Source organism: Rhipicephalus microplus, chromosome 5 (assembly GCF_043290135.1).
Source record: "Rhipicephalus microplus isolate Deutch F79 chromosome 5, USDA_Rmic, whole genome shotgun sequence".
Lineage (NCBI taxonomy): Eukaryota > Metazoa > Arthropoda > Arachnida > Ixodida > Ixodidae > Rhipicephalus > Rhipicephalus microplus.
In genome coordinates, this window is record NC_134704.1 from 127776143 (window position 1) to 127798696 (window position 22554).

The 22554-nt window shown below is 47.5% G+C and overlaps 1 long non-coding RNA gene across 1 annotated transcript; it reads left to right on the forward strand.

Annotated features, from left to right (window-relative positions):
- The first annotated feature begins 1803 nt into the window (after positions 1 to 1803).
- LOC142817933 (uncharacterized) lies at positions 1804 to 19097 on the forward strand. The gene is made up of 2 exons (XR_012895426.1): positions 1804 to 2446; positions 18973 to 19097. It is a non-coding gene; the product is annotated as an uncharacterized LOC142817933 (long non-coding RNA).
- Positions 19098 to 22554: the final 3457 nt, after the last annotated feature.

Sequence of the window (22554 nt, forward strand, 5' to 3'; positions counted from 1 at the left end):
ACCACGCCTTCATCTGCAAACAGTCGTAATGTGGATGTAATATCCAAATTTATGTCATTAATATGTGTCAGAATATTATAGGTGTGAGTACCGAGCCCCATGGAACTCCTGAAGTGACATTGGCGTAACTTGATTTTTCGCCATTAACAACACACTTGCTGCGCTCTGATGGGAAGTTTTCAATTTATTTGATAAGATCACGATGTATATCTATGTGCTGAAGTGTGTAAATAAGAAGTGAGTGGCTAACCATGCCGAAAGTTTTCCGAAAATCTAAAAAAACATATATCTTCTTAAGCATTAATTCAAGGACTAAATGAAGATAAAATTAAACAAGTTGTGGGGCCCCTATGGAAGCAATTTTCTTCTTTAATTAGAATATTGTTCTTTGAGAGGTGAAAGATGATGACTGAGTAACTAATTCGTTCTGCTAATTTGCATACAACACATGTCAGGGAAACAGGCTAATAATCTTGGACATATTTTCTCAAACCACCTTTATTAGGTCGCACATTGTGTGCTTTCTCCTAGTCGTAAGAATTCAGCGGCGCAGAGCCAGAGCGTAAAGAAAAAAAAACAGGTGAAAGGACGTGGTCGCAGCGCAGCGCTTTAGCACGCGTGGTGAGATACCATCAGGACCAACTGGTTTGGTTCCGTTCAATTGCCTCAACAGCTCTTCGACACCGGCAACGCTGCGTTCGACCTAGCGCCATAGGCAGCCCATTGGTAACAGGGGTCGTTAAACTGTCGTATTTAACTGGAAGGAATACACCCGTGACTACTTTGTTATTTCAAACGATGTCTGGAATGTCAAGATGACTTGATTCGCACCGCTTTTAAATACCAATACTTCCAAATACTTCCGAAAAAGCTTAAGATTTGTTTTGAACTTTTCATTTAGTCATTCGAAATAGTTTTTTTATCTCACTACTGAGCTTATAATCAAGCGTTTCCTTGTTAAAGCAAAGATCCTAAAATAACTTTAAACTCACTCAATCTCACTTCTTGAAACTGAGTGCGAATAAAAAGCTTATGGTATTGTGCATTTTAGAATGGGTACTATACCAGAAAACGTTTGAGCTTTCAATTTATTTGCCATGCGACGAATGGTCGAAAGCACTTGAAAAATCAAGACCGATCGGAATAGCTTCTTCTCTGGGTCTACACTGCGCAAGATATCGTCAACAAGCTTAAAGGTTTATGTGAACATGGAGACACGTTTGCAAAAGCTATGCTAATAGGTGGTGCTATACCTTTCTTTTGAAGGTACTTGGTTCTACACTCATACGTGGTAAGTCCCAATAGTTTGCAGACTGTGGATGAATGACGCATTGGCTAGGTTTTGACAGATCATAACCACGGACACAATGACGTGATGTGCCAAAGCTTTCAGCGCCTTTCAGCTGCACCCTCATTATTTTTACGCCTATCGCATTTTAAACTTGTGACACGCTGAAGAAAAATGACAATAATGAACGCGTACTTCACAGAAACCGTTCTTTATCAGCTATCTCGCTATTTTCATCATCAAATCGGTGATAACGAGCACACTCATTATTATTTAACGCTTTTGTCAGTACAGAGAATTGCAAATGGACCTAATATTTCGCTAGCGCTCAGGTTGTGCAAATTCAAGCGATCACTCTTGTCATACATTGCCATTTGTCAACATCAGACAGCGAGCCGCCTAAACAAAATGTTAGAAGTAAAAGTGTCATGATTATTTTTATCGATACGTGCTTACTCTTTGGAAGTGTATTTAAGCGTGTCCGCGCACAATCCTGAACAAGAAGTCATTGTGGTTACATTGCCATGGAGAAGCTTCCGAGCATCCATGTTTTGGTCTTTTTCGCCACATTTGTCTGCCTTAATTCAGAGCTGCAAAATGGTGGTCAGTTCTGTGTCAATGCAACCCCAACTAGACGCCCCGGCATAGCTCCTCCCTACTGTGCAGTTCCCGGTTGCTTTGCCGGTCTTCTCATGCGTATAAGAGGACAACCTGCTCGAGGAGCTCAACCTGGTCGAAGAGCATTTCCAATGCTTCGTCCAGGACCTGTTCCTGGGACACCTTCATCTTCAGGGTCATCTCCAGGATCTCCCTCTCCAGCTCGTCGTGGACCTGTTCCTGGAATACCTTCTAGATCATCTTCTTCATCAGTTGAACTATTACCTCTCCCCGTGCGACCTCCAGGATCTGGTCCTGCAACATCTTCTGGGTCATCTTCTGAATCATCTCCAGGAATGCCTCCTCCTTTACCTGGAGCAGCAGCACCTATTCCTGGAACACCTTCTGGATCATCTTCCTCGTCAGTTGATGTATTACCTCTTCCCCGGCGTCGTCCAGGAGGTCGTCCTGGAACACCATCATCTTCTTCGTCAGGTCTAGGGTCATCTCTAACATTGGGATCACCTTCTAGATCGTCTTCTGGGTCATCAGCTTGATCAGGTTTGTCAACGTATTTTTTGGGCTCCTTGAATAAGGGAATAAAAAACTGTCTTAGTATTAAACATATAAAGAATTAGGGGACCGTAAAGCTTGACCTTTAGAAGTTGAATGCGATAGCGACATGCTGTTTTCAGTGCGTACTTCAAACACTTTGTGCATGAAACCTTTTTGAGTTTGATATGCACCCACTAAGTGGCCTTAAGGGAATAGGCACCATAGCGAGTGCGCTTGTTGTAGTAGGGCGCCGACATTCAACAATAGAGTCATTGTGATTATCACATATTCTGATGCCTTTGGCAATGAATGCTAGCCACGCTATATGAATGCAATATTTTATGTTGCATTTTATATATACAGTATGGGCGTGTCAGTGAAGCATGAAAACTACTTTCACTGTTTTCACAAACAGACGTGTGGCTATGTGGTAGAGCATGGACTTTCCACGCAAACGACCCGGGTTCGATCCCCACCACAAATTCTAACAACCCCGGCTCTGTCCTTACTCTGATTCAGGGCTCTTTCTTTCATGTAATGAAATTTTTGCATCGGCCGTGATTTTTCAGTCACGCATTAGATGATTTTTCGCTCAATATCAAAGATGCTGATGCCGACATCGAAATTTCGGAAAAACGAGCTCTTTAGCGCTATCACGTTGAAATACAGCGCAAACACAGGTTGAAGAAAGGCGAAACAAGAACGGGTGCTGACTGCCAACTGGAATATATATTGACTAGGCTAAGAATATCTAGATACACGTAAGAATGAAAAACTATATATGATAATACAACTTTAGACACGTGCTTGACGTCAAACAGCTGATTTCTATTATGGTAGTCAAGCGATGGAGCGCTTACATATGTCATTATTATCACGTTTCGACGTGTCATTTACCTTCGTCATCTATTCACGTCACCTTATACCAAATTTGGCATATGCTGAGCTAATGAAACGGTCGTGAGCGTGCTATGAGCGTAGCCTATAGTGAAGTGTTAGTAGACACGCATGCCATGCGTATCATGTTGGGACGTGTCATTTACCTTCGTCGTCTATTCGCGTCACGCAATATCAACTTTGGTATATTTTGAGCTAGCGAAACGGCCACCAGCACGCTTTGAACGTAGCATGTACTCAAGTTTCACATGACACGCATATCATGATTATCATGTTTGGACCTGTCATATACCTTTGTCATCCATATACGTCACGTAACACCAAATTTGGGATATGTAGAGCTAGCGAAACGGCCGCAGGCGCATTATGAAGGGCCCAAGATACTCCTAAGTAACGTTTACTCACGCGCACACTGGGCGCAGTGACGCTACGCTAGCGAAACGAGAGCGCTGCATAGCGTGACGCCAGGCGCGGCAGGCGCGACCAGCCAAAGCCCCTTGGACCAGCCGCCCGCCAGCGCCAGTAGGCGCGTCTGTCTCTCTTCGCGACGGAGGGATGCCGGGTGTGCTCTAACGCGCCTGCGTCAAAGCAACGCAGCGCAGCGCTTGGCATGGCATCGCCGGCGTGACGCCACGAAACTAACGCTGGTTCGCACGCACGCTGGGTCACGTCGAAGTGTATTGGTGCCTTTAGTGTAGCATGCACTTATGTTCTTACATGACACGCGTCTCATGATTTTCATGTCTGCACCAGTCACATACCTTCATCATTCATTCACATTACGTAATACCTAATTTGGCGTATGTGAAGCTAGCGAAACGGCCGCGAGTGCATCATGAGCCTGTTATGTAGTCATGTGATTACATTAAACGCATCTTATGATTATCATTTTTAGATCAGTCATATACCTTCGTCATTCATTCACGTCACGTAATACCAAATTTGGTACACGTGAAACAAGCAAAACGACTGCGAGCACGCCATGATCGTATGGCGTAGTCATGATAAGCATGACATTACATGGCATGCATTTCACGGGTTCCACGTTAGGGCCTGCCACATGTGTTCGCCGTGCAGTCTTGTCATATCATGCCAGTTTTGCATCATGCCATGTGAACGAAACCACCCCAACAGCTGCAAGACCACAAAATGTAAATCATAACATTTATAACAATCATGTCATGATTTTCATGTTATGGCTAGTCACTTATGCTCGCCATAGAGTCATTTTATACCATACCATGTTTGGTATCGATACGATTAGCGAAACAGCCAGGAGAGCTAAAAGGCGTAGGCGGATAGATAGATAGATAGATAGATAGATAGATAGATAGATAGATAGATAGATAGATAGATAGATAGATAGATAGATAGATAGATAGATAGATAGATAGATAGATAGATAGATAGATAGATAGATAGATAGATAGATAGATAGATAGATAGATAGATAGATAGATAGATAGATAGATAGATAGATAGATAGATAGATAGATAGATAGACATGCTCAAAATTGACGAAGTTCAGTGAGAAATGCTCCAATTTTAAAAGAAAACATTATTATAATGCGGAATTCTCACGTGCGAAACGCCGTTATGGCCGTTACGCAATGCATTCACATTTCCTCATAATTCCTTTCAGGGAAGTTGGGGCATTTTTTAGGGGCGAAGCTCTTTATAGCGGCACCAATTCGTCCCTCGTAGCTATTGTAGTGTGTAACAAGTATAACATTTTCACCTCCAAGGTGATGCCGGTGAGAGATTTTTTCTGTGCGTTGTTGAAAAATAAAAAATAGTGCTCAATGTACATGCCAATGGCTGCTAAGGGGGAATGAGAGACAGGAGCATTCGTCTTTTAGTTGGCGCGCACGCTGTGATCCCCATTAGCAACCATTGGCATGTACGTTGAGCACTATCTGACAAGAAAGGGTTGCTACGTTATACTCGATTGGGTGTAACCTCCTTAGTTTTAGAAAGGTTTAGCGAGCGTTCAGCGGCAGTGCCATGAATAAAATGAACTAGTATATACCGTGAACTCGAGGTGGTTAAAGGTGGGAAGTAAACCCGAAGCGCAAGCCGTAAAAAAGTGTGTGTGTGCCACCTCTCGTTTAGTCCTTGGAATGTCCGCTGGATAGCGGTGCTTCTATATGATGAATATATGACGAAAAGATGCGAGATGGTGGTACTTGGAGTGTTCAATAGATGGACGAGCGGACACACAGACAGATGCATGGATGGACGCATGAACGGACGCAGGTGTGGATGCATGGACGAACGCAGGGGCGGACGCACGAACAGACGCACGCACAGGCGGGTGGATAGACGCATGGACGGTCACACAGACGGACGCATAGACGGACGGAAGCAAGAATGAATGGACGGACGAATGCTTCGCCCCTTTCTCCATCATTCACTCCGTGGATATGCTGCCATTTCGTTTTCAGTCAGCACCTTTGTCTGTTGGTGTCATCGATTCGCAGATCCAGTGTGGCTGAGGAACTCAGTTCCGGAGCCCTCCATACTGGCGGAGAACAACAGGATGGACTCTACCAATGGAACATACACGCTCCCTCTGTACAAATGGCGTGGTCAAAATGAAACGCGATGCGCGCATCTCTCTGCTTGCATGAGTGGGCACGATGGACGCAGTGACGCTATGCTAGCAAAACGTGACCTCCGACGAGAAGCGCAATCGACGCGACCAGCGTCTGTTGGCGCGCCCAAAGTTGGCACCGTTTCAAGCCACAGGGTGCTTGCGACATCCGGTCGAATCTGTGGGGGAGCACGTGCACCCAACCTATTTCCCTTTTACGGCAGCGTGACAGTCCAGTGTCTGCCCTTTCGAGATACGAGTCAATAAAGCCTCTTGCGAAGGGCTGGAATACCCCTGCGGCCGGCGCTCGCGATTTCTCCTTTTCCGGCGCACAAAACGGGTTTCATTCCCTCAGTGACGGAACAAACCCTCGTTAGGGAGAGGAAAACCGGAACGGTGAAGAAAAGCAGCTTGCCGATGAGCGGACGTGCCCTGACACCAGCCACGAAAGAAGGACGGACCCGGAACCCCCTGCGAGCCAAGGACGACAACGACAGAGGTGTAATGGTTGATTCACACCGGCGATTAGCCGTGATCGCAAACGGTCGCAAAGCGACTGCTTTGGCTGGTCGCTTCCTGACCGACTATTCAATCGCGCGACTGCAGTCGCAAAGCTGCTCAAACCAATCAGCGATGCTCAATTTTTGTTTTTTTTTTGTTTTTTTTCATTGCGCTGGCCTCCTGCCGCCAGATATAAACGAGTGCGTTCCTCTTGGTCTGTGGCACCATGGCCGCCACGGTGTACTTGGCTTGGAGATGGCGCGGCACGGCAGCTCAGGCAAAGTGTCGATTTTACTTGGCGGCATTCGCAAGCAGCTAAACACAGTCAAAATAATGAGAAAATTAATTGTGCCTCGTCGTTCCCCGTATTCAGACTCGTTTTTTGTCTTGAACTTAACCTTACACCGCCTTCAATGCAGCGGATTTGGACCGCATTTGTGCTTTATGCCTTAGCACCGCCTTAAGACCCCATGTTCGATACACGTTTGTGCTGCATTGGAGGTTTTGGCAAGCCAAGTTCCCTGGAGCGTTTCTGAATACGTATTACTTTCGTAAATAGTCCTCGTCATCTCAGCGCAGCTCGGGAGGTAGGAGTCTTGCATGGCCGGCCAACTCTCGCAAGCGCAGAGAAGGTCACACCCCCACCAGTTTTTTTTTTTGTTCGTTTGGAGGCTACTGTGATGTCAGCGCTGACACCACGGCATAGTGCAACAGGGCCATGACAATCTGTTGTTCTTCGCTTGAATCGAACTCCTCGACGCTGCTGGGAACACTGTGCGAGAATAGACGAAAACAATAAATGTGGCGCGCTCGGTTTGCTCTGCTCACTCTGCCAGCAGCGATCAGCTAATCAGCTCCAGTTTCCATCTCCAGAGTTCTCGTTCATAACGAGATCCGGACGTGACTACCTGGTTTTGAGACTTCTTGTCGCTTGCTTGCAGCCTCTGCTGGTGAAAACAGAAGTCGCTTTTCGGTCGCCAGTCGCAAATGGTCGTGCGACCGCTGATAGTAGCCGGTGTGCGCAAACCTTAAGCGTCAACACCTTTGTTATCTGTAGTCTCTACACGACATTTACGCGCCATTGTTAACGCATATCAAGAAAGTGTTTTTTGTTGACCTAGCCTGTTGCGTTATTTGCCCGAAACCGTGTTGCTGCGATGACTAAAGCTAAGGATACGGGAGGTTAGTCGTGCACGGTATGTGTGCGGCCGGAACATTAGGCTTCTTTATCAGCCGTACATAGAACGAACCCTCTACATCTGGCAACCAACGTGACGAATTTGGCAACGCGGCTATCTTCGTGGACGCGAGCGACTACCAACGCTCCACCAGACACAGGACAACAGCCAAGTCGGAATTCCAAGATTTTTCAATGCTGTCGCAGAGCGGCATTCTTTGGCTAACGTGGGGACACTGTTAGGAGTTTACGACAGCGTAAACATTGGTCGTTTCATGCGCGACGACCAGAAGGGTGCAGAGACCGCGTTAGGAGAGATTACCCCGACAACGGAGAGCGCCACGCCCCAGGCACTCCGTCAGCTCGAGATGCGAACAGAGAGGCGCTGGTACAAGTTGCTTCGACACACACCGTGGCTGTAGGTGAGTGTGCGGGCAGCAGTCGGCCCTTGAGCGAGGTACTCTTAGAGAATGCGCTATCAGTTATGCAAAGCCTTGTGTGCGCCCTGCAAAACACAGCGCAGGCGCCCGTGCAGACTGTGTGACCACGTGTCAAGGTAGACATGCCTACCTACCCTAGCTACCACGAATGCAAGAACGCCAACGAGTATCTCGACCGGTTGCTCCATTATAAGCAGGCGACGGCGCTTTCTGACGCCGAAGTACTCGAGCGCGTGGTCCCGGTCATGGTGCGGTCCCAGTGTCACTTACGGAGCAAGTGGCACGATGGCTTTGACCAATCGGACATCCCGCCCGCACGTTAGAAGAGTTCCGCGACAGTTTCCGCAGTGAATTTCTGCTGGCTAATTATGAGGGGCGTTTGCGGAGGAAATCAAAGCTACGCACTCAGCATCCGGACAAATCCTTGCTGGAGTTTGCATGGAGTATGTATGGAAGTACGTATGTAGGCGCTAACCCTCATGCCACCACCGCAGAAAACGTCGAGCGCGTTACGTGACAAGCGCACCCTACTTTTGCGGTGTACTTCAGGGGATGCAAGTTCGCAAACCTAGAAGAGCTCGCCACCGAGGTGACGCGCATACATGGAGACGTCCTCGCAGCGCGATCGTATCACCCACCTCCGCCCGCAGCGCAGTCAATCGAGCCTCGCTGTGCGTGGAATGGCAGCGCGGTAGCTTCAGAAGCCTTTAGGGGTAACGCGTCAGCATCGTTCGCTGATGAGAATGTACCACGCGTTTGGGAGCTGTCAGACCATGCTTTGGACCCTTAAGCCCACGCACTCCGTACTACCCACGCTGCTCCCTCGCGTGACATCCCACGGCAGTGCGCTGCCGACACTAGGCCTAACGAGTGGCGCGACCCGGAGCGAGGACCACCTGATCGAGGCGTTTACAATCGAGCCGGCGTGGTTTCTATGGGCCTTGCTATCGCTGCGGCACGCCGGGGCACATTGCCCGCAAATGCTACCACACACCGGCTCGGGAGCAAACGCGTGATTCGGGAAACGGACGGCGCCACCGGTGAACCACATCGGACACCGCACGGCGATCAGTAATCCACAAATGCGTTTGGATCACTTGCACCCTCAGTCTGTCACACAAGTGACGCCATAGACTCACCCGCAGCGCTAATCGAGTTAACGATAACTCGAAAGAAGTTTGTAGCACCGATCAGCTTGGTTAAGCGGAAAGCCCTTGACGCCGCCTCGGACAGACTCATCGCCACAGGCGTAGTTAAGAGGTCTAACAGCCCGTGGGTTTTCCCGGTAGTTCTAGTCCCAAAGAAAGATGATACATATCGCCTTTGTGTAGACTACCGCAGGCTGAATAAGGTTACGAAGAAGGACGCGTACCCGCTTCCCTCCTTTTCATCGCTAGTATCTAACTAACCTAGGCGGGGCGAAGTACTTTACTACGCTCGATGCCAGCCGTGGGTACTTTCAGGTTAAGATGGACGAGCGGGATACAGAGAAATCGGCTTTCACATGCTACAGAGGACTTTCTCGATTCAGGAGAATGTCTTTTGGCTTGTAGGGAGCTCCCGCTACGTATCAGAGGCTAATGGACTTTGTTCTAGGACACGCAAAGTGGCAGCACGCATTCGCATATCTAGACGACTCAGTGGTTTACTCCAAAGCGTCACAGGAGTGCTAGCCCCATTCGAGAGACGTTCTTGAAAGGCTGAGGTCTGCTGGCATCAATTTGAACCCGAACAAAGCTCAGATAGCAGCGACCCGATTAACACTATTGGAATTCATGCTTGACGAGGGTCGCATTTTGCCAGACAAGGGTAAGCTTGAAGCGATAGCCAGTTATCCAACGCCGCACAATATCGGTGAGCTGGGGCACTCTCTGGGGATGGTGAACATTTATCGCCAGTTAAGTACAGATTGCGCGGCAGTGCAGGCCACTTTGACGAAGCTCTTGAGAAGGACGAGTGTTGGGCATGGAGCCAAGAGCAGGAGGCCGCACTGCGTCACCTCACAAAGCTGCTGGCCAACACGGCTCCGCAGTAGCTACACAATTTGAACAGGGAGTTAATGATTCACACAGCCGCAAGCAACCTCGGCTTGGGAGCAATTCTGATTCAGGAGCATGGAGGTGCCCTCAGACCGACTTCGTTCGCGAGCTGTTCGTTGACGCCGGCGGAGACGAACTACTTGGTAACCGAGAAAGAGTGTCTGGCGATAGTCTTTGCTCTCCGTAAGTTTGACTTTTACATCGGCGGAGTTGCGTTTGTGATTGAGACTAACTACATGGCACTCAGGTGGTTGAGGCACTTGAACGAACTAAGTGGCCACCTGGCGCGTTGGGCATTGCTGATGCAGCGTTACGACTTCACCGTTAGCTACTGCAAGGGTAAGAACAGTGCCGCCGCCAACGCACTATCGCGTTCTCCAGTCCGATACGAGGCAAGTCAGGCGACTAACTCGGAACGAACCAAGAGCCAGACACTCGCGCTAACGAAAACAGCGGAGTAAATGTTAGTTCAAGGCAAAATCGTGAATCACGTAGAGGCTTCTTAGCGCAGAGATTGTTTTCAGCAGACGGGAACTGTTAGAAGCTCAGCAGAATGATTCATTTTGTCGAAAGGTGTTCGACTGGCTGGGTCGTACCGAGAGAAAGTTTCCTCGCTCATTTATCAGCTCACGATTATAAAAGGCAGACCAAGCGGCGGACTGGTACACGTATGTGACATGAAACGCTACGTGTCACAGGAGGCCGCAGGCGGCGGGTGAGAGGGCTTGACACCGAGTGAGGAGCCCAGAACTTCGTTACTTCCTGTGTAACAGGCAGAGACAACTCTCCACGGCAGGCCGCGTTTGATATGTTTGCCGTGAGGCGCAAGGGTTCGTGCGCAACACATGTGCGATTGTTAACCTGTACTTTTTTTGTGTCGACTTTCAACGAGCAGATGGGGAGCCGAATGGGAAAGAAGTGCCGTCGGAACACCTCAAAAAGGAGACCACTCCTTCCACTAGATCACCTCCAAGACCATTCATGTCGTCACGACGGCCCCACCCAACCACGCAACGGCAATTCCACACTACCTCGTCACCCTCATCACCTGATATTTACACAAGAGGCGCCAGGTTGACCAACCGCCAGCCCAGCCAGGAGAGCCAGCTGCCTCGGAACCGCTGTCACTAGGACAAGCCTACCTCGCCGATCCATGGTTGTCCTGGCATCCTTGTGGCCTCTGTTACCGCGAGGCTATGGCACGCCCCGCAGAAGATGACTCTCGAGCCTGCAGAACCGAAGCCATGACCCGATGCTGCAGCCCACACTATGCTGGAGAGGGTGGCCTGGGGCCAGTGCTGAACAAGACCTGCCACCGACTGGCTACCCTCAATCGCCACCAATGACCTGTGTGGCGGGGGTCAACGGGGCATGGCCCGGGCCAGAGTGCTACCAGCGCCAGATCCACGGCTGCAGTAACAGCGGCGAAAGCGACAGCAGTGGCAGTAACGGCGGCGGAGGTGACAGCGTTGGTGATGACTGGCCATGATGCTAGTAGGCACGGCAGCAGTGGTCGGGGTACTTTGAATGCAGCGACAACGAGTGAGGGCACTGGCGGCAACCACGATAGAGGGCCAATCGCAGGAGGGTGCAGATTGTAACCCACCATCCTAGCTTTCCTCGATGATGAATAACAAAATGTTCTCATGTCTCAGTCTCTGTCGTCCGGGGGCTTTCTTAAGGAAGGGAGGATGTGGGGAAGCACGTGTGTCCAGCCACTCTTTCTCTATCACGGCAGCGCGACAGTCCAGTCGCGAGGAAATGTCTGTCCCTTCAAGATACGAGTCAAGAAAGCCTCTTGCGAAGGAATGGAACAATCCCGCGGCCGGCGCTCGCGATTCCTCCTTTCCCGGCGCACATAACGGATTTCACTCCCTCAGCGAGAAACAAACCCTCGTCGGGCAGAGGAAAACCGCGATTGTGAAAAAAATCAGCGTGCCGACAAGTGGACGCACTCTGATACCGGCCACGAAAGGAGAAAGACGGACCCGGAACCCCCTGCGAGCCAAAGACGACAACGTCCGAGGTGTAAGCACCAACACCTTTGCTATTTGTTGTCTCTATGCAACGTTTACGCGCTATTGCTAACGCATAGCAATAAAGTGTTGTTTGTTGACCTAGCCTGTTGCCTTATTCGCCCGAACCCGTGTAGCTGCAATGACTCAAGCTACAGATAGGGGACGTTAATCGTGCACGGTACGACTGAGCGCGGCTGGAACATTAGCTAAGCTTCTGTGTCAGCCGTACCTAGGAAGGACTCCTACGCGTCCGCCGATTTTCGTGGAGCAGAAGAAGTTGCTCCGTGGAGTGGACCCCGCGATGAAGCTGCTCCAGATCTGCCAGTAGAACATTTAAGGAGCATTCTCAATCTGCCAATGAAATATACCTGCTCCGCATGAAACAAAAAAAAGTATTACCAGAAGTGCTCCGAATCTGCCATTGGATGACACCTTGTGTTTGTTTGCTTGTGTCTGTCCATTCTTTTCTGTACGCGCCATTTTCACCTCGGCTCGAAGTACACGTCCAGGGTCCTAGATTTTTCTGTACCGAAAATGGTGTGAAGTTCACTCGGTTCGAAACCATCAGGAACAGGCATTGCTGGGTGTCGTAGCAAGCGCAGCTGCACAAAATCTGTTCGATGGCCTCTGCAGTCACATGTATAAGTGTCCACCATACCGATGCGAAGCCAGTACGCCTTTGTAATTGCAACACCTAGGCGAATGTGGCCTAAAATTGTCGCATCAGAGCAAGAAGGTTGCGATGGTATAGCTGTAGCTTGAGCGAAGGACCCAGTACATAAAATTGACACCTTCGAAAGCTGGTAGACGACCACAACGTGCGCGTAAGATACCGAGCCAGCTGATAAAGTTGTCTTGCCGCATCAGTCCTTCGTAGGGGCTCAGAACGACCCCGGTTCTTTCGAGTGCGGAGCCGACCGCCTCGTAGGCTAATTGATTCCCAGTAATCTTGATATGACAGGGTAGTTGATGTATAATATGTCATCTTGCTAGCTTGATGGTGACAATGTCTGATTGCATGCACCGATTGCTTAGGAGTTCTCTCCCGCAGGGTTAACTCCGCAAGTGGCACTTTATAAGTAGTTTCTTTTGAAGCACAGAATACTACCCACTAGCGTCGACGCTCTCCAGTGAGGTATTCTTAAGCGGCTACGGCGGCACTTTATGAGCTGCTGAACAAAACCGACTCATCAGCATATACGTACATTTAGTTCAACTATGTCTCACTTTTAACATAAAAGTGTTTTGTGCCGGGACCACCACGGCTCCGCTGACATACTGCCACCACGGAAGTGACTTTGGAAAAATATACTAAGAAAATGCTGAGGAAAAAAACCCAAGGCAAGCATCTGTTGCGCAGAGTCGAACCAGCAACCTCAAGATTCTCAGCACACGGCGCTGACAACTACGCCACAGAGAGTGTGTTGAGTAAAAGGCTGACGGAAAGCCATTTATATACATCATGCACCGTTTGGCAATCCTCAAAGCTTCGAAACTATTGCACGTTTTTGTTATCAGTGGTGAGATGGCGCGACGGGCTCGCGTTTCGCACGCTCTCATGGTCGTCGCCTCCACAAAGCCCCGCCTGCTCGTAGCTTGATCTCTCCAGCGCACGAGCTTATCAAACTCGTTGTACGGAAGAGGACGAAGGTCAGTTCGCACGCTACCACGGCCGTGCCTACGGAAGGAGTGCGCGGCTGACACGCGACGCAGAAACGATTGCGACAGTTCGCGCTAGTTCTGTGTGTACTTGTGCGCTCGTTTAGTGCGTCTTTCTTTCTGTTTGAACAGCGCGCTTTAAGTATCAAGCTGTGACAGTTGTTAGTCTGCACTCGTTGTATGTATGCTAATTTCGTGCTTGTTTTTTGCTCAAGAGAGACAGGGAGAATATAATAAGGGAAATGCAGGAAGGTTAAACAGAAATTGGGGCATACGGTTTGCTACCACGCACTAAGCTGCTTGCCGTTCCTAATGTGGCTTTGCACTTTGTTGCTGTTCCTGAAACATTTCACGATATTTCTGAACTACCTTTGTAAAGACGTCTAGTGGCTAACGTACTCGGCTGCTGACCCGCAGGTAGCATTATCGAAGCCCTGCTACGGCGGCGGCATGTTTGATGGAGGTGAAAATGCTGTAGGCCCGTTCGCTAAGATTTTGCTGCACGTTAAAGAACCCCAGGTGGTTGAAATTTCCGGAGCCTTCATCTACGGTGTCTCTCATAAAATGGTGCTTTTGTGACATTTGGGAGAGTAGCAACGGTTTGCAGCGTCGCGCAACATGAGAAATGTAAGAAATGGTTGTGTTGGAGCATACAAATACAGTGACTGCAAAAGTAAATAAATCTGTGAACTTGCAACCAACACGAATGCTGTAAAAAGTGCGCAACAGTAATGTGCCTGCTGTTCAGTGGCACACGCATATCATGAAAACGCACTCGTCAGAGCTCCTTTGTCTCTCTGTGTAAGTGAAGGAATACCAAAATAAAAAAGGGGTGTAAAACAAGGAGTACGATTTCCCTAACGCTATTTATCGCGTGCTTAGAGTAGGAAAAAACAAGAGGGAAGGAAACAAAGCAGAAAGGTTAACCAGCCTAGAACTGCTTGTATGCTTCTTTACACTGGGGTCAAAGATGGGGTAGTTTGAACATGGAGAGATAGGAAAGCACGCGAACTCAAACTTGCTCGTCACAGTCATCACAACACTATTAGTCTATAACCACCGGTCCAAATCCGTTGCCTTCAAGAAACTGAGGACTGATTTCGTCGCCTTCACTAGCCCGAGAAAAATGCATCAAATGGGCTCTCAAGGCTTCCACCACAATGTGAGTCAGTACTGGATAGTCTCCTGAAATTAAAATAGTCGCTTCGGTCAGCGCGCATTTCAGCAATCTAAGGCAGACTTTGAGAGCTTGAGTTTGTACAGCCTGCAGAGTGCGATTAGTAGTCTCGCAAGTATTGGTACAGCTGACTGTATCTCCAAAAACCGAGAAACAGTGATCTGTACATTTCCAACGCTGAGTCTACCGACATGTCCCAGGTTTTTCCACAAAGAATCTAGAACGCTTGGCAGATTGTTGTCAGGTGCTGCTTCATGTAAAACACATGTGGGCTTCCACGAAGGCCTTTATCTATGATTACACCCAGAAATTTGTGGGTTCGGGCATTATGAATGTTCCGCCCTTCAATTGACATGGCGTAGTACGTCATTAATTTACGTGTAAATACCACTAGGGGCATTTTCCGGGGTTATATTTTGAGGCCTTGCTTGCCGAGATAGCTCGCTGTTGAACTTGCAGCGTTTATTGCGATATCAATTATATAGACACTCTCGGCTGAATTTCGCCACCGGCGTGGGTGTCACTCACCGTATATGTATACGTGTCTAAATGTATGTAAACTCAAGAAAGAAAATAATCTAGAAAAAGACTCCGTCGTGCGGAGTCGAACTTGCAACCACTCAGTCATGAGCGCGAAGCGTTAACCACTGAGCCACATAGGAGCACCTTCTTAAACATTCAAACGGCAAGCTATCCATATCTACCACTTATCGCAGCTGACAGGTGTTTTCAGCATTACCAGCAAATGAGGGCAATGAGTGCGTGTCATCACATCGTCATGACGTGGTGGCACGCGCTCTCACCTCCCACGCACACTTCGCGCCGCAGAGAGGGGGGGGCGACGCTCACTCGCAGCCCCTTATTTCGCGGTGGAGAGGATTGAACGTCTTGGCAGGCCTTGGGCTTTCAGGAACGATTCTGTTGTAGTAACCGTGCGCACAAAGGTCACTGCAATTGTTGCAGTCTCCATTCGCGAAAAGGGCGCACTTGTCACACGCAGCAAAGTAACAACTGAGACGCTTATTCGCGTTCATCTGTACCCGTGAGCACGTTTTGTGCGTCATTTGTGTGTGAGAAACGCGGGGCACCTTTCGGTCTGCTTGCCATTCTGCGCATGTTCTTCCTATTTGTTGCTTCACCTTTGCGACAAAGCTGTGACTTTTTGAAGCCTCGTTTGTATCTGAACGTGTGTGATGGCTGATGTCCTGACAAATATCTCATCTGCGTATATGAACATAACATAGTGATCGTACTTGACTTGGCAATTCCTCGATCAGTTCAATGAGGGCGAGGTTTAATAGAACAGAACTTGGTACTCCCCCTAGGAGAATCGCCCAGCTGGTATATTGTCGTATAGTTGGTCATCGTCGGTTGACATAAAGAATGACCTTGATGTCAAGTTGCTAGCGATTCATCGAAAAACTCGACCGCCAAGGCCAACCTTGTCAAGAACGTTAAAAATGGTTCCTGCTTACAAAAGGTTTTCAGGAGCCTAAAATAGGAAAAGGCAGAGATAAATGTTAACGAAGAGTACTTGATTAACCCGCGCTTTACCAAATAAATTGCATTGCTGAGGAACTCAGGGGACGAATTGCAATTTATGATTACTGAATCAGACGATGAGGGCATAAAGACAGGTCTGAAATTATTCTGCAGAAAGAGAAAGCAATGTAAAACAACCTCGGAAGAGGACAGCGCTTCTAGATATGCAGCAGTGCACTGGAAGTTTAACAAAGTACGTCTTCTTAATACAGGTAGTAACTGCGGAGCCGAACCACAAGGTTGAAGTGACTAAAAGAATAAGAATGGGGTGGAGCACATTCGGTAAGCATTCTGAAAGGATAACTCGGAGATTACCACTATCCCTCAAGAAGAAGGTATATAACAGCTGCATCTTGTTGGCACTTACCTATGGAGCCGAAACCTGGAGGCTTGCAAAGAAGGTTCAGCTTAAATTGAACACGACGCAGCGAGCGATGCCCAGGAAAATGATAGAAGTAACTTCAAGAGACAAGAAGAAAAGAGAGTAGGTTCGGGAACAAACTGAGGTTAAGGATATAGTTGAAATCAATAAAAAGAAACGAACATTGGCTGGGCCCGTAGCGCAGAGACAGGATAACCACTGGTTAATAAAGGTAACTGACTGACTGACTGACTGACTGACTGACTGACTGACTGACTGACTGACTGACTGACTGACTGACTGACTGACTGACTGACTGACTGACTGACTGACTGACTGACTGACTGACTGACTGACTGACTGACTGACTTACTGACTGACTGACTGACTGACTGACTGACTGACTGACTGACTGACTGACTGACTGACTGACTGACTGACTGACTGACTGACTGACTGGACTTAAAGAGAAGGCAAGCGATGGAAGGCGAGAAAGAAAGTTAGGTGGGCAGATGAGAGTTGGAAGATTGCGGGTTTAAAGTGGCAGCAGCAAGCACAGGACTGCGTATACGAGTGGAAGGACTTGTTCTTGCAGTAGGTGTGATCATATTGAAAATGATGATGATGATGGCGGGGGTAGTGTGCTTTCATGTTGCAAGACATGAGCACCATAGAAGTGAGGAGGAACAAAGGAATGAAAAGTGCGGGTTCATCTTCACGTTAAGTCTCGTGGCAGCACCCATGTGTGTCGTTCTTTCGCAGAAGGGTGTCTAGAAGAAACAGTGATATGTCGAGACATTGATGCGAGGTTGTAACTCTGAAAAAACAGCAATATAGTTACCCAAATGCGCAGGTAGAAACAAACAAGTGCTGATATTGTTTGTTTCGCCTACTTGCTCCGCCACGGTGGTCTAGTGGTTAAGGTACTCGGCTGCTGACCTGAAGGTCGCAGGATTGAATCCCGGCTGCGGCGGCTGCATTTCCGATGGAGGCGGAAATGTTGTAGGCCCGTGTGCTCAGATTTGGGTGCACGTTAAAGAACCCCAGGTGGTCGAAATTTCCGAAGCCCTTCACTATGGCGTCTCTCATAATCATATGGTGGTTTTGGGACGTTAAACCCCGCAAATCAATGTTTCGTCTACTTCACCTTGTTTTCGCCCAGTTTTCTCGTTGTGCCATTTCATCATGCGATACTCGATCTTTTTCTTTCACTCTGGTTAACTCGTTCAGAGTGCTTCAACTTGCGGCCAAGAAAGCGCAATAGGGTTCAAAACATGCAGCTAGTTCGGCGTCCGTGATGGAAAAAAAAACTTTAATTGTGGTCTCTTGGTTTCTATCGGCATCCTCCTATCCTTCTTTTTCACTTACCAAAACCACTTCTTTTCCTCGCTTTTTTTTCACCTCTCGTCATGAAGTACGGCACTCCCTTTTGTCAAGTCCTTCCTTCTTATATTTACCAACATCTTATTTGCCACCCAGCGCTGTATTTTATTATGCATCATTCTACTACACATTGATTTTTCGCCTGCCTTACGTAATACATGGCTATGCTATGATTACCTTCACCCTCTCTTGTCTCTTTTCCCTGATTCTCACCTTCTCTTGTCTCCTTTTTTTATTCCACCCTCGCACATCAATCCTAGCCACACTAACTTCCCTTTCTCACTTTCTGTATACATTGGAATAAAAAGCTACACTACACTACACATCGTCTTGCCTGCATGATGCCAATAGACATGAAATGGCGATGACAGTAGCTATACAATTATAACACATTGCCTACAGTAATCCAAACACAAAAATTACCACCTACGCAATGAATGCAAGAAGCTTTCAAGATAGTGTTCTGGTTTACGAAAGCTTTGTCATCTGAGGATGGGCACGTCAATATTTTAAACTCAAAACGTGGAATTCCTTTTAGCCATGTCACAATAGTTAGAAAGAAACGTTTTTATGCGCTTGTTATTCACCATCACATTACTGGCGTCCGTGTAGGACTTACTTGACAAAACGAAAGTGCGTCGCTCACTAAAAGTCTCCGATCTTTCAATATTTATGTATCACACAGTTTACATTTTTCTTACTTGATTGAAAATGAGCTAACTGAAAAATGGTTGTTATTTCGCAGGTATTCGGGCTTGAGAAATCGATATATCCTTTCACGTCCAGGTGCTGATGGGCTAATCCTGCTGGATATTTCACCGATACACGGGTGGATCTATCTATCACGCAATAAAGCAATCTGATTTACAATTTTCTTTCGTATTTCTCTTCTCTCCCCTGAAATATTTTAGTCCCCACCCCCATTTCTATACATGCAAACTATATATAGACGCTAGCTAAAATTTCTGTTTCTCTAATAAAAAGTAGCTCTCTATATATCTGACCAGTGATACAGAAGTTCCAACTGAACCTCCTCCAGCATGTGAAATAGTACTTATTTTGTTAAGACTCTGTTCTTTTAATGTCTTGAAACCAAGCAGCAATGTCTTGAAACCAAGCAGCATACGGGCTGAAATAAAAAAATTTAGCCACGCAAAGGACCGAGACAGTGGAGGACGTGAAGAGGGGGGCAGGGGGATAGGATTCTGAAGTATAACATGTCAAATATGAAGCATTTCTGAGTGAACTTCGGTGACTTAGACTTTATCTATCTATCTATCTATCTATCTATCTATCTATCTATCTATCTATCTAGCCGCCTCTGGCCGTTTCGACAATGAGATCTATACCAAAATTGGTATGGCACATCATGGCTGTACGACGAACATGGCTAGTCACAACATAAAAACATGACATTCATGCATAAATGTCATGATTTACTTTTCATGGCCTTGCTGCTCTTGCGGTGGTTTCGTTCACGTGACATTTTGCAAAACTGGTACGGTATGACATGACTGCAAGGCAAACAGAAGTGAGGGACCCTAACGTGGAAATCATGAGATGCATGTCATGATTTCTATGTTATGACTAGTCATGTATACAAGTCACGCTCTTGGTAATTTCGCTAGCTTCACATATGCCGAATTCGGTATTACGGCACGAGAATGAATGAAGGAGCTATATGACTGGGGCATACATGATATATATGAGGTATGTGTCATGAAAGAACATGTATACATGTCATGCTCCTAATGTGCTCGCGGCCGGTTTGCTAGCTCCACATATACCGAATTCGGTGTTACGTGACGTCAATGGATTACGAAGGTATACAACTGCTGCAAACATGATAATCATGACATAACTGTCATGTGAGAGCATGACAACATACCATGATCATGATGCGCTCTCGGCCCTTTCGCAAACTCAACAGGTGGCGAATTTGGTATTTCATAACGTGAATAGACGACGAAACAAATGACGCGTTCAAACATAATAACCATGACATGCGTGTCATGTAAAACATGACTACATGCAACGCTCTTAGCATGCTCGCAGCCGTTTCACTAACTACACATCTACCAAATCTGTTATCACGTGATGTGAGGAGGAGTAGGAGGAATAAATGAGGAAGGACAGGGAGGTTAGCCAGTTCTCAGACCAGCTGGCTACCCTACACGTGACGTGAATATAAAACGAAGATAAATGACACGTCTAAACATGATAATCCTGATGTGCGTGTCACGTGAAACATGAAGGCATTCTACGCTCGTACCGTGCTCGTGGCCGTTTCGCTAGCTCCACATATACCAAAATTGGTATCAGGTGACGTTAATAGACGACGAAGGTAAATGACACCTCCAAACATGATAATCATAATAAGCGTGTAATGTAAAACATGACAACAAGCTACGCTCATAGCGTGCTCGCGGCCGTTTCTCTAGCTCCTTATATATGAAATTTGGTATTACGTGACGTGAATAGGCAACGAAGGTAAACGACATGTCCAAACAAGATGACCTTGATATGCGCGTCATGTAAAACATAACTATGTTCTACTCTCATAGCGCGCTCGCGGCCGTTTCGCTAGCTCCCCATATACCAAGTTTCGTATCACTTGACGTGGATAGACAACGAAGGTGAAGGAGACCTGCTGAATCATACAACTAGGTGTTTACGAAACGGTCACAAAAAGACATGCATGAACAGACCCACACCTTTAAGATCTTCGCCCCTAAAAATAATTCAGATGGCTCGCGCTATGTAGCCCACCTGAGAAAGATCTTTATTGACTGCGAAAGGTCAGAAAGGAAAGGGAACGCTATTTAGTAATGTCGCAAACAGTCACAAAGTCATGAAGAAAAGATCTGATGTGTGCGCCGTTAGCCACACACGAAAGGTTGGCGTGCCGCATCCGCCCAAAAAGGCGGTGTGTTTCAGAGCTGTGCTATATAGCATAAAAATTGCGTGCAGTTATCTACCAGTGCTTTTGCATGCAAAATGCGCACCTAGGCATGATATTGTCACGCACCAAGATCCGTAAAGACAAGACAGGAAAAGTGGGGCAGAAAGACGCGAGCGTGTATCTTAAAACGAAGCAATAACACACACTTCTTCGTTCTCTTTGCCCTTTTCGGCTCGCTAGGGCTTGCCGACACACAACTCTAGGTGGCATTATTCCCCCTCCCATAAGAGCATCGACTGGATGCTCATACCCAAGGGGACAGCAGGGCCCATAAGGAGAAAAAAAGAGAAACGATGCTTATAGTGCACAGGGCTTATGCAGGTAAAAAAATGTCTGTTGTTGGTCATAAGAAAAAAGAACATTAACACAGTTCAAAGTTTGTTAGAGACCCTACGGACAGTGTAAAGAAAAGAAAACGCTTGCTACCCAGGCGCAATAACGCGAGTATCACCGTGTAAAATAAGGTTTTAGGCGGACGACATGCACAACTTCTGTTCGTGGTGAGTGGCGCTGCGTCGTTTCCCAGCCTCCGCCTGGAATAACTTCATAGTTGACCCCGTTACCACCTAATACATTGTGGGGTCCGAAGTACTTGCTCAGGAGTTTCTCCCTGAGACCTCGCCGTCTAACAGGAGTCCAAACCCACACTTGGTCGCAAGGTTAATAGGTGACTTGTTGATGGTAGATATTGAGCTTCGGGCGTCTTCACATTGCTGCGATCTTATGTGCACACGAGCTAGTTGACGTGCTTCTTCTGCACGATGAATGTAATCCTCGACATCATGAGTTAGCAGCTCGTGCTGGTCGATGTCACAAGGAATCATGTCATCTAGCATGGTTTGCACGTCTCGATTGTAAACGAGGCGGAAGGGTGCGAACCTTGTCGTTTCCTCGGTTGCGGTATTGTACGCAAACGTTACGTACGGCAGGACCTCGTCCAACGTTTTATGCTGCACATCCACGTACATATAAATCATGTCAACCAGCGTTTTGTTTAGACTTTCTATCAATATTCTGGGGGTGGTATGCGGTTGTCTACAGTGGTTCTTGTAACTGAGCTTGAAGATGTCGTCTAACAGTTTTGCCGTAAATGCTGTCCCTCGGTCAGTGATGACGAATGACGGGACCCCATGACAAAGCGCAATGTGGTGCATGAAAAACTGGGCGACTTCAGATGCTGTACCGCGTGGTAATAGCTTCGTCTCAGCGTAACGCGTCAAGTATTCAGTTGCGACGATGATCCACGTGTTTCCGGAGTGAGACAAAGGAAACGGTCCAAGGATGTCCATATCAACTTGGTCAAACGGCATACGTAGGGTCGTTGGGTTGTAGGAGGCCTGCGGGCTTTACAGGTGGTAACTTGTG